The following is a 13,071-nucleotide window of genomic DNA, read 5'->3' on the forward strand; positions in this document are numbered from 1 at the left end:
CCATTTCATTATGTATGAGGTCAATTTTTTTTATTGGAGTTAAAATTAACGTAGATATATGACCAAACCTAACCAACCCTACCTAACCTAACCTAACTTATCTTTATAGGTTAGGTTAGGTAGCCGAAAACGTTAGGTTAGGTTAGGTTAGGTAGGTTAGGTAGTCGAAAAAACATTAATTCATAAAAACTAGGCTTATTAGGCAAATCGGGCCTTGAATAGTAGGCTGAGAAGTGCGTTCTGGCTACTAGGTACGACATATATATATATATATATATATATATATATATATATATATATATATATATATATATATATATATATATATATGAGGCTGTATATATATATTTAATACCTTCACAATACCTCCAATAAAACTGTGGCATGTGACAACAACTACTTGGAAACTGAGTTCAGTGCTGTCATAAGGCAGAGTGGTTCCCTTATGATGCAAAAGATTTATTAAACTGAGTTATTTCCGCAAGTGTACAGTACATGGGAACAAGCTGCGGTATCAACCAGCGTTCAGGACTTGTTGCTCTTTCTAGACACCGTATCATACATATATGACACAAAGGATCCGATCAGTTATTCAAACACGAATCTTCTATATTTCTTATATTCTTCTTCGTTTGCAAAGGAAGTTAAAAATGAGCTCGTCTTGTGTCGTTTAGAGTGCGTTCACCAAGAGACTCTCCAACGTTTCCTGGCAAGACTGCAGGCAGTGTGTTGTTTTATGGGGGGAAGGTGAGGTACAGGCGAAGGTCAGTTGTACAAATGTGCAACAGCCAAATGTGTCACTGTGTTGGTCAGTCGCCATCCCCTGACTCTAATGAACTCCTGATTATCCCCACCAGGCCCATGCAACGCCCCCACCAGACCCCCACCACCCCCACAACACCCCCCTCCCTCCCCCCACCAGACCCTTCCACTTCCCCACCAGACCCCTTCTACTTCGCTCCATGTCCCCTGAACTCTTCTACCTAGCCCTCGTGAAATCCACATCAGGATTCCACCTCTCCTTCTACTGTCCCCCCATCCCGTCCCCTCCCTCACCCCACAATATTCCCTCACCAGGTAGCCCCCACAGCCCCCTCCCTAACATCCCCCCAGCATCCTCCTACCACCTGCCCCATACCTGCACCCACCGTCCCCCTCCAACCCCTCCCGTCAACTGTTTGAATACACCAACGTTCGTGGCGGGTCCTGACCAGTTGGTGGGAAGACCTTGGCCGAGTGGGAGTGTGCTCCGCTCCAGCTGTTGACGCCTAAACTCACGCGCACACTTCGTGTAGCACTTCGCTTATTTATACTCTTTAAGTGTGAGCTGAAAGTGATTGTGTATAGTGTAACGCTCAGTCGAGGAGTTGAAACGTATCAGCTGCCAGCATTAAGCTTCGTGAAGCAAGAAGTGAAGGTAAGTTCCCTTGACCTGTGGGTCCGCTTCCTTCTGCAACGTTAACATTTGTAGCGGCAATGATCTCCGAGGACTGGTTGGTGGGAAGGTGGTTGTTGTGACGGAGAAGGTACATGTGTGGCGTGTACTAGAGAGCAGTGAAGGTAGCCTCGGGAGGATGACTTGCCTGCCAGCACTCTTGCCTATTATGAAACTGGTTGGGACGTTGAATGTAGTCCTGCAAGCGTTAACGCATGTCCCTCCAGTCTGTGGTGAAGTAGTCGCTTCCCTGTCGTACGTCAACTGTCTGTTACAATGTGGGTAGCCAATGTCTGTACGTGTGTACATGTTCGAGTGGGGTAATGGCAGCTTGTACACCAACATCCTCGCTTGTACAACATCTTCGTGCAGTTTTCCTGTTGCTTGTCTAGGCGAGGTAGCTAGGAGCTATGCAGGGTGACCTTGCAGGCTCCATTATTCTCTCCCTTACATTACTCACTGCTTATTTATGTTACTTGCCCAGACAGCCTTCCTGCCCTAATTGATATCCTGTTGTCAATATATATTCTGATAAGTGTATTCCGATGTTATTCAGTATGTTGTCTAGTGTGTTCCAGGCAGTATTCAGTTAAAAAAACATTACAAGTAGTCTGCTATAAAATTGAATAAGGAATGTTAGGCTAACTCCCATGGTAAGATCCAGGTTTATTTAAAATCTTAGCAACAACAAAGTTGTTTCCAAAGTGCTACAGATAATGTCCTTGGATTTAATCAAATATTAAACTCATAGAATGGTTTTGCTACACTTCGCAAGGCATAATCCTGGAATCATCCTGTATAATAATTTCGAACACTAAGCGTTACCTGGCCTTTCGGTTACTTTACGACGCCGAGGATCAACGTCCCCGCGGCCTGTTAGCTAGGCTGTTAGACGAGGCTACTCGCATCCTTATGTATGAATCACAACATGGTTGATCAGATATCCTTTGAAAATGTTTATCAAGCTTAAACACTTACAAAATGTATTCAGTAGATGTTTTTCAACAATAACGCCCATATATATATATATATATATATATATATATATATATATATATATATATATATATATATATATATATATATATATACCTTCCTGTGGGGTAACAGTCATTAGTGCTAATCACCTTCCTGTGGGGTAAATTATTGACTTAATTATGTTAATTTAGGTTAGGTTAAGGTAGGGTTCGTTAGGTTCGGTTATATATCTACATTAGTTTTAACTCAAATTAAAAAAACTCATACATTGTGAAATGGATAGCTTTATCATTTCACTAGAAAAAAGTTAGAAAAATATATACAGTTAGGAAAACTTGGCTTATTAGACAAATCGGGCCTTGCATAGTAGGCCGAGTGTTGTGTTCTACACACACACACACGCTATAGGATGACTCAAGTCATCCTATAGCTTTGTGTTCGGAAATAATTTTTCCTGCCAGACCACAGACGCCGTCTTGTTGACTCGGCCCTCATACACAACACAAGCAACCTTAGTCCTGGTTTTGTTTTTGTATATCTTGCCTTTTTCAATATATAGTTAAATGCTGTAATTTGCCCCACTGTACTTCCCTGAGTCTAATTTGCTTCTCACTTTAATTTCTTATTTTCTTTATTTGGTTTTCGCTTTTACTTTCATTTCCTTCTCAGCTTGCTTTGTTTAGTTTTTTCCTTTCACGTCGAAAATAAATTAGATTAATGGAATTCGTTGTCATAAATAAACGTGGATGGAATTGGGTATAAATAACAGCTGCCTCACATGGGCCTTCTGCCGTTTACTCTCATGTTCATCAGTCAGCCGGCAACAACAGAAACGCCGGTATGGACAGATGGCAGAGGTAGATAACAAACATTAGCATGGGTGAGAGGCATCAGAAACATTAATATGGGCGAATGGCAGCCTCACTGGGCTGGACAAGGCGACGGAACATCACGTAGATTGCAGACAATTCTATGGGTCGGGTGGCCAGCCGGGTGGGTGCCCTGAGACCGGTTCCTAGCCGGGTAGCGGTGAGCGCCTTCACATGCCTCGCACACCTTGCTTTATACCAGGCAACTCGACACACACACACACTCGTGGCTTGTGCTTCTTTCTTGGCTCATACAGGCTCTTCCGTTATACGCTGGTGTTAGTAACCACAGTGGCTTCTTACTTTACTATGCGCAGGTCATTCCGTTGGCCAAGTTTTGTATTAACATGCACAAACCATTTTTATTAGTTTGCATATCTCTGATTGGGTATTGGAGTATGGCAAAACATTATGTCGTCCATTCCGTGTGGAGCTGAGGTTGGCAAGATGTGGCAAATGAGTGTTCATGTGAGAGCAGGAAGTGGCCAGAGAAGGGTTGGTGCGGTCCCTCTGGTGGAGTTAGAGGTTCAAGGGCACCGGCTCCTCCCCCACCCACTGATGCCCAGCTCTGCTACCCCCTTTTTTGTCTTTTTTCGTCCACTCATTCATTCATTTTATTTTTGTTGTCATATTTTTGTCAATATATATTTTAATACAAGCTGTTCACACCAGCCAGTTTGTCTCTCACGCTGCCTGACCCGTTAATTAAGCAACATACACGTCCGCTGATCAAACTCACATCAACAAACCACATGCAGGGTTGTGTATATTTACTGGCCTCGCTACAGGGGTTAGGGAGAGTGGCGGAAGGAGCGGCTGGTGCGGTACTCACCAGAAGGGAACTGCAAGAGTTGGTCTGAAATGAATTTTTTCTTTCACAGGCCTATCGTTACTATACTTTTGAATTAGGGGTAACCTGAACCTTATGATTTGTACAACTCATCCTCCTAAAAGGATAGTACAGTACTTATGACAACTATTTGGTCGAACGTACAAAATTGGACTGTTGCAGTCAACAATGGCCACGTTTTGTACTCATATTTTTGTAGAGTACGCGAAAATTCAATCCAAAATCAAACTTCAAAATTCCTAGGTCTAGTATAGTACGTATATGTACTATATTAATATATTAGGCCTAAAATTGCTTGGGCAGGTTAGCTTAGGTTCTTTAGTTACATTTGCAATTGTAATTGCATTTCGTAATGTAAAGCACGAACTTTGTTGGGTCGCAACAGTACATTTTGACTAAATAGTTGATATAAGTACTATCATTTTAGAGGATGGACATTTGAATTTGTATATACACGGATAGAATAGATAAGCTATATAATAATAATAATAATTTAGGAAAAGTACATACATAGTTGCAGAGTACAAAGTACATAGTTACAGTACAAAAATTCTGTTTGATTTAAAGATAGAGGTAGTACATTACCTGAAGCCTAGTACGCAATGCACCGAGGTAAGAATTTTTCACTGTAAGCTATATTCACTGTTTTCTTTACTCTTCAACTTTGTTCCAAACTTGCTTCAGTAAGCTGGTGGTGGCTTCATTTACACATTCTGGTTAACGGGATATATTCAACGAGAGGTATATATATATGCAATTTCTCAGCGTATACACATTTGAGTTTATTTTAATGCAGGACTAGATTCGGAACTAAAGTATACTTTCTGGTTAGTCAGTAAACTATTGTGGTGGCCTTAACAATCCTCCAGAAGTTGCCAAGTCCAACACCAGATCAGAGTTATTGGGGAGAGTAGTTCCAGTAAGGACTACTTATGCAAACTATTGAACTATGACTAACGTGAATCACTCCAACCGATAGCGGTAATTTGACCGGTTTTAGTTTAGTTAAAACCAATAATGGTTTTATCCACATACAACTTGTTTATTGCTTCAGATTTGGCACCTGATAAACCACCTGATCTTAAATTCCCCTAAATTCCAGTTTTTATTCCAATTCAGAATTCAATCCAAAGAATTATTCCAAATCTTAAATCCCCCTTAAATTCCGTCTAAATTCCCCACCTGATAAACCCTAATAGGCGAAACGTATTATACAGGAGAGCTTGTGTTTGATTTCCTCTTGAAACTACACATGACTGCTGCTGCTGCTGTGCACCTTGCTTGTAACAACCCACGGAAGTGCTTGTGGCGCTGCACAGGCCCTCTGTTGTGAAGCACTACAAGGTTACGCCTATTAGTGTTGTTGTCGCGGGCAAAAATCTCCGACTCACGTTAAATTAAGCCTAATACCTCTGTATTGGATTAACGTTTAAGCAGTCAAGTTTGTCCAGGTACATTGACACGTAAGTGCATACATACATACATACATACATACATACATACATACATACATACATACATACATACATACATACATACATACATACATACATACATACAAAATGTATTATATACATGCAGAAAACGAGAGCTGGGACAGCTGAAAGCACCGCCAGTACTCCGAGACTGACTTCAGTTTTGTCTGACATTTCTATCCATCACGACCGTTGTGCGTTGACAGCTGGAGTAACGTGCTCATTATGACTTATGACATCGTACCTGGCTGGTTGACAAGGATGGCGGGTGAGGATGTACCTGGCTGGTTGACAAGGATGGCGGGTGAGGATGTACCTGGCTGGTTGACAAGGATGGCGGGTGAGGATGTACCTGGCTGGTTGACAAGGATGGAGGGTGAGGATGTACCTGGCTGGTTGACAAGGATGGCGGGTGAGGATGTACCTGGCTGGTTGACAAGGATGGCGGGTGAGGATGTACCTGGCTGGTTGACAAGGATGGCGGGTGAGGATGTACTTGGCTGGTCGATAGGAATGGCGGGCGAGGATGTACCTGGCTGGTCGATAGGGATGGCGACCGAGGATGTACTTGGCTGGTTGACAAGGATGGCGGGCGAGGATGTACTTGGCTGGTCGATAGGGATGGCGGGCGAGGATGTACTTGGCTGGTCGATAGGGATGGCGGGCGAGGATGTACTTGGCTGGTCGATAGGGATGGCGGGCGAGGATGTACTTGGCTGGTTGACAAGGATGGCGGGCGAGGATGTACTTGGCTGGTCGATAGGGATGGCTAGTGAGGATGTACCTGGCTAATCGATAGGGAGGGCGGGCGAGGATGGGGTACACACTGCAATCACGACAAAGTCATGTATCTATGAACATATATTGGAGTTATACAATCGAACCCGCATCCCAGAACACCCCAGGCAAACACACCACCGCCTGAACCATGATGTGCTGGGTGGCAGGTTAGGTGGCCTCTTGATATTGTTGAGCCCTTAATAACTGGACGGCATTTAATGTTCGTCATATTCAATACAAAATAATCTTGCTACTACGGACAATATGGACTCTTAATACCTAACTCAGACATATTATAAGAAACAGCTGTGTTGCTACTGTTTCTTGCTTGGGTCAGTACATAGTTAAATGTTCTAATGTTAGCAAGCACTGATCTGTTATACACTCGACCACTCCCAGGTCGAGTGAGGGAGTGACTACCACTCCCAGGTCGAGTGAGGGAGTGACTACCACTCCCAGGTCGAGTGAGGGAGTGACTACCACTCCCAGGTCGAGTGAGGGAGTGACTACCACTCCCAAGTCGAGTGAGGGAGTGACTACCACTCCCAGGTCGAGTGAGGGAGTGACTACCACTCCCAGGTCGAGTAAGGGAGTGACTACCACTCCCAGGTCGAGTGAGGGAGTGACTACCACTCCCAGGTCGAGTGAGGGAGTGACTACCACTCCCAGGTCGAGTGAGGGAGTGACTACCACTCCCAGGTCGAGTGAGGGAGTGACTACCACTCCCAGGTCGAGTGAGGGAGTGACTACCACTCCCAGGTCGAGTGAGGGAGTGACTACCACTCCCAGTTTCTCCTAAGGCAATCAACTAATAGCCTATCGGTGCATCGAACCCAGATCAGTGCAGCACCCGCACTTTTTAAACCTGCCTGTGGAATGAATATTAACTAGGCTGCCCCTTGTCGTAGTGGTCTGGCATGTGTGTGTGTGTGTTTATTACGGCTGTGAAGTATAATGATTGGCTTGATTCAAGCCGTGTTTCTTAATGAATGGGGTATGTACCCCTCACAAGATATGCAGCCTAATTGTTAAAGCTTAATTTATTTCGAGATTCGTTAAATTACTGTGACGATAAATTTAATTTATGGTTTATGCAATTAAAATTTCAGTTCTATACCCATACAATGCATTAGACTAAACTCTTCAGCCCAAAAACTAGACTATTCTAGGCTCGCAAGGCTGTGATTTACCGGCAGTTTTGACAGACTTTTTAAGAGCCTGATTTTACGGACCAAACCGAGTTAATTATTGAGTGCCTCTCGAAATATGAGGCGTGTGCGATAGATATAGAGAGATGAGGTAGATGGGAGGCGTCAAGTACCACAACCTGGTGTGTGGGCCACCAGTGTTGCTGCCAGCCTCGTCACTCTCGCCAACTGACAGGTCTAGAAGGCCGGGTTTGCATGTGAAAATGATAAGGTCTTAAAAGTACCGTCACTGGTGTCAAAGTAAGCGACCATCATTCAGCACTGGTGATTTAAGGCTTTATATGTTTGTTAGTGGTAATATAATGCACTATTTTCGTGGCACTGGCCAGACGGCGCGAGTGAAGTGTGTATGTGTCTTTGTTGACATGAAGTTAGTTCCCTGTAGGCCTAAAGTCTACAAGAGGTACACGTGAAATGTTTTAAGGAGCTTCGAATCACAACATTATTTATATAGAGAAATAAAGATAAATTGCTTCACATTTCTTTTAAAACAAATGTTTAATAAATAGTGGACGTATATTGAATTTTTGTTTGACTTTGGCCCAAGTGAAATGTGAGTGAATTTATCTTAAATAGTATTGTGCACAAATTATGCCGTTATATTTTGTATTACTTATTTGTATATAAAAGTTATTACATTCTTCTAAAGCCACTAGCACGTATAGCGTTTCAGTGAGGTCTTTAATCCCAATTTTCCCTGAAATACGACTCGCCAAATCGTTTAACAACAAGGTACTCATTCACTGTTGGGTGAACAGATACTACAGTTAAGGACTGGTGCCCAGTCAATCCTCCCCGGCTAGGATAAGAACCCAGGCCAAACGCTCGCGAAGCGCGTGGCGAATGTTTTTACCCCTACGCCACGGGGGCTGCTTGCTGCTTATTTTGAAGCTGTGTAAATGTTTCGTGTGGAGGTTACCTTGAGGTGCTTCCGGGGCTTAGTGTCCCCGCGGCCCGGTCGTCGACCAGGCCTCCTTAGTGGAGGCTATGGAAAATGTACCCAGCGCCTAAATTGGCTAAATTGGTTACTCGGAGGGGGTCTAATTACATGTTCATGTCAAGACAATAGAATGGAGGAACCCGAGACCTGGCAATCAACCCCCCACTCCGTACCTTCCCCTACCTCAGGTGACTTAGTGACCTGGTGGCTCCCTTCACCCTAGGCAACCCCTACCCATTTTACGTGACCTTGTCACCCATCACTTTGGAAATCCAAGTCCAAGTTTCCCCCCGCCGCGCCCGCCTCGTCTGACCCAACGTTTGTGAGTGGCTGGCAACGACCCAACGGGAAGTGGCTTCACACTGACAGGATGACATTGGTGACTAGTTTTGGCGACACGTCACTCCCATACTCTACGTCTACAGAACAGTCCTTTCCACAGCCCTCACTGTGGTATAATGTCTAATTTGTTTCATTTTCGATGTTTAATCTGTTTACAGAGAGCACTGTATAAACATCAGAGGTCTACGACTGTTCAACATCCTCCCAGAGAGTAAGAAATATTGCCGGAACAACCGTGGACATCTTCAAAAGAAAACTAGTTCATTTTCTCCGAGGAGTTCCGGACCAACCGGGCTGTGGTGGGTATGTGGGCCTGCGAGCCGCTCCAAGCAACAGCCTGGTGGACCAAACTCTCACAAGTCAAGCCTGGCCTCGGGCCGGGCTTGGGGAGAAGAACTCCCAGAACCCCATCAGGCAGGTATCCAGCAGGTGTTAGCCGCCCACGGATGACGTGCCCCTGTGCCACAACCCATCTTGCCAGTTGGGGATCCGTAACTTCGTATCATTTAGGGTACCCGAATACATTGTTGATGTACTAATGTTAGTACAAAAATACATCGTGGCAATGTACTGCAATGACTTTCAGTGATCTTTCATTAAGAAACACATGTATATGAACCAACATAATTTCCCAAAGTTGGCAACTACTTTCGCAGGTGACTTGTGATATGATCTGGTTGATTTTATATCATCTAGTTGATGATATCATCTGGTTGATGATATCATCTGGTTGATGATATCATCTGGTTGATGATGATGATCTGTACAAAAACAGTTATAACAAATAATACAAACATACGCGTCAATAAACATAACACAACTGCAAGCCGACATGCATTCTAGAAATTCAAGAAACGCACTTTCTGGGACCCTTGTCAAGAATTATGGGACTTTGTTTATTCTTGCCAAATTGACGCATAGGCCTAGATCGTTGCTGTGACTGAGCGGCTAGACTAGAACATGAACAAGAGAACTTGAGGGAGTTCATGAGGGTTGAGGGAGGGAGGTGGAGTAGCAAGAGCGCATGTGTAAGTCAGGTTGGTGAGCCTGAGGCAGAGTTGGCCGTGTACCTCAGCGTGTCTCCCTGCTGGAGGCGGTGTAGAGGGCGTGGTGGTGTGGCCTGGTGGGTCCTTTGCTCTTCTCACACTACTCCACAAAAGTGCTATGTGTTTTTATCAGTAAAAGAATGCTTGCGGTGAAGCTGCTTCACTGTGGATTGACGAGTTTTTTCAGCACTTATTTTGAAAGTATGTATTATTTACACTAAATAATATAACTTGGAGTAGTAAGTGATTTGTTAAGTTAGTTCACGTCCGTTGATGAATTTTATTTGCATTTAGCATCATAAATCACTTTAATATGAGAGTTTCGCAAGCTATTATCACTGGGCAGAGGTAGCCGTGTCGTTAATAGTATAAATGTAACTGTTGCCTTGAAGATTAAGTTTATTGGACAGTGTCACTCATCCTGTGAGTGGCGTTGCAGTAGCATAGCACTCCATCGCAGTAGCAGCATGTACAACACCCAATATGAAGAAAACTTACTGGGTTGTTCATCCTGTCACTTGTGCGCCGCTGGGACGGATAGTGTTTGTATACTGTGTGGTGGCCCTTGTCGACCACCCTGATATACCAGGTACTGTGTGGTGGCCCTTGTCGACCACCCTGATATACCAGGTACTGTGTGGTGGCTGGGTGTAGCCCTTGTCGACCACCCTGATATACCAGGTACTGTGTGGTAGCTGGGTGTAGGTAACCCTTGTCGACCACACACACATAATTCAAAATGTCGGTCAAAGTTCAAGCTGAAGGTTGAAGAATTTTATGATAATTCGCGAAGTATATTGAATATTCTCATGGTGTACAATTATGGCAACATAATGCATTATAGCATCATTAGGTAGCTAGATATTAATTATACACTGGTCCTTCGTTTGATATTCCTGTTTTGTTCCTACTTAGAGGAGTGTTATTGACCCCTCGCGTGATATCTTTGCTCTGAGCCTAGGCTACTGGCATGCACTCTTCCTGAAGGAGGAAGGTGTCGCCTCCAGCCTGACTCACAATTGTTACTTTAGTTCTAACATTCTCAACTGTGTTTAATATACACTGTGGGGCCCCGAGAGTTACTGTACCGTAATGCTACTTTCTTTACACAACCATATGTCATGGGTTCGTATCCTGGCCGGGGAGGATTTACTGAGCGCAATTCCTTAACTGTAGCCTCTGTTTAACTCAATAGTAAAATGTGTACTTGGATGAAAAAACGATTCTTCGCGGCGGAGATCGTATTCCAGGGACCTGCCCGAAACGCTACGCGTACTAGTGGCTCTACAAGAATGTAACAACTCTTGTATATATCTCAAAAATATGGAAACAATGAAATAAAAAATAATCGCAAAATGATTAAAAATTCATTTTAGTTGGAATTTTTCAAATTTATATATTTTTTTTATTCATTTGGGTATTGTTAAATTTGTTTTTTTTATTTTAATTTTACATATGATTGCTAGGGAAGTAAGAGCAAGCCTAGGCTTGCTTCCCTAGCCTAGGCTAGGCTACCGTACCTACCTGCAGGCTGGGTTACCTTACCTACCTACAGGCTGGGTTACCTTCCCTACCTGCAGGCTGGGTTACCTTCCCTACCTGCAGGCTGGGTTAACTCTCCCGTTAATATGTTCGTTCTTCTTTTGTTGTTAGGTTCGTAATTCTCTTGTTAGATATATTAGTTCTTTTCTTGTTAGATATATTAATACTAGTTAGATATAGAACAGTACTTATCTTGTTAGATATAATAATACTTCTATTGTTAGATATTTTGGTACTTCTCTTGTTAGATATTTTCGTACTTCTCTTGTTACATATTGTACAATACTTTTCTTGTTAGATATTGTACAATACTTCTCTTGATAGATATAGAACAGTACTTCTCTTGTTAGATATATTAATACTTCTCTTGTTAGATATATTAATACTTCTCTTGTTAGATATATTAATACTTCTCTTGTTAGATATATTAATACTTCTCTTGTTAGATATTGTACAATACGTCTCTTGTTAGATATAGAACAGTACTTCTCTTGTTAGACACGTTTGTACTTCTCTTGTTTGTAATGTTTATACATTTGACCCTTATTGAGTATGCTCGTATTTCAACATCTTTAACAAATAATATAAACAAAACTTGCCCGCACAATATAGTTATATTTTCGTGAGAGCATTATCGCGGAGCCTAACTCTTGACTATGCCGGTAAATTAGTATAACAGATATTGCCGGAAGAACCGTGGACATCTTCAAGATAAAACTAGATAGTTTTCTTCAAAAAGTGCCGCTCCAAGCAACGGCCTGGTGGACCAAACTCTCACAAGCCGAGCCTGGCCTCGGGCCGGGCTTGGGGAGTAGAAGAACTCCTAGAACCCCATCAACCAGGTACAGGCCGGGCTTGGGGAGTAGAAGAACTCCCAGAACCCCATCAAGCAGGTACAGGCCGGGCTTGGGGAGTAGAAGAACTCCCAGAACCCCATCAAGCAGGTACAAGCCGGGCTTGGGGAGTAGAAGAACTCCCAGAACCCCATCAAGCAGGTACAAGCCGGGCTTGGGGAGTAGAAGAACTCCCAGAACCCCATCAAGCAGGTACAAGCCGGGCTTGGGGAGTAGAAGAACTCCCAGAACCCCATCAAGCCGGTACAGGCCGGGCTTGGGGAGTAGAAGAACTCCCAGAACCCCATCAAGCAGGTACAGGCCGGGCTTGGGGAGTAGAAGAACTCCCAGAACCCCATCAAGCAGGTATCCAGCAGTGTGAATGGGGTGTCTGGGAGCGAGTTAGTGAGCAGATACGAGTTCTGTGAGAAGAAGTTGGTGTCTGATCTATATATTTATGCTTGAAGAAACTGTGGCTCCGTCGTTATTACATTCTGGCTGGCCATTACTGTGGTCTGTAGAGTGACAGTGACATATCGGCCCAGTGGCTGCAGGCAGGCCTGACACTGCGCTCTAGAGACCACAATCCTATTGGTCATTGGGAGCTTGTGGACCGTGAGGCCAGGATTAGTATATCAACTTTATTATCTTTCTTTGCCTCTGACAATTAGATCAAGATTTAATACCAGAGTCTCGCGATTTCTGGTTTTGGAGCTCGTTGTAGCCTAATGGAGAAATAATATATATATAAATATATATATATATATATATAT

At 43.5% G+C, this 13,071-nt stretch overlaps 1 protein-coding gene across 4 annotated transcripts in view; it reads left to right on the forward strand.

Moving 5' to 3' along the window:
• Positions 1-1,223: 1,223 nt before the first annotated feature.
• Positions 1,224-13,071, forward strand: part of LOC123774051 (uncharacterized) — a 78,432-nt gene continuing 66,584 nt past the window's right edge. For all 4 annotated transcript variants that reach the window (XM_069318783.1, XM_045768170.2, XM_069318786.1 and 1 more), the window contains exon 1: positions 1,224-1,417. The gene's annotated coding sequence lies outside the window, so the exon portion shown is untranslated. The remainder of the gene's footprint in view (positions 1,418-13,071) is intronic.

Source organism: Procambarus clarkii, chromosome 91, assembly GCF_040958095.1.
Source record: "Procambarus clarkii isolate CNS0578487 chromosome 91, FALCON_Pclarkii_2.0, whole genome shotgun sequence".
In the NCBI taxonomy this organism is placed as follows: Eukaryota; Metazoa; Arthropoda; class Malacostraca; order Decapoda; family Cambaridae; genus Procambarus; species Procambarus clarkii.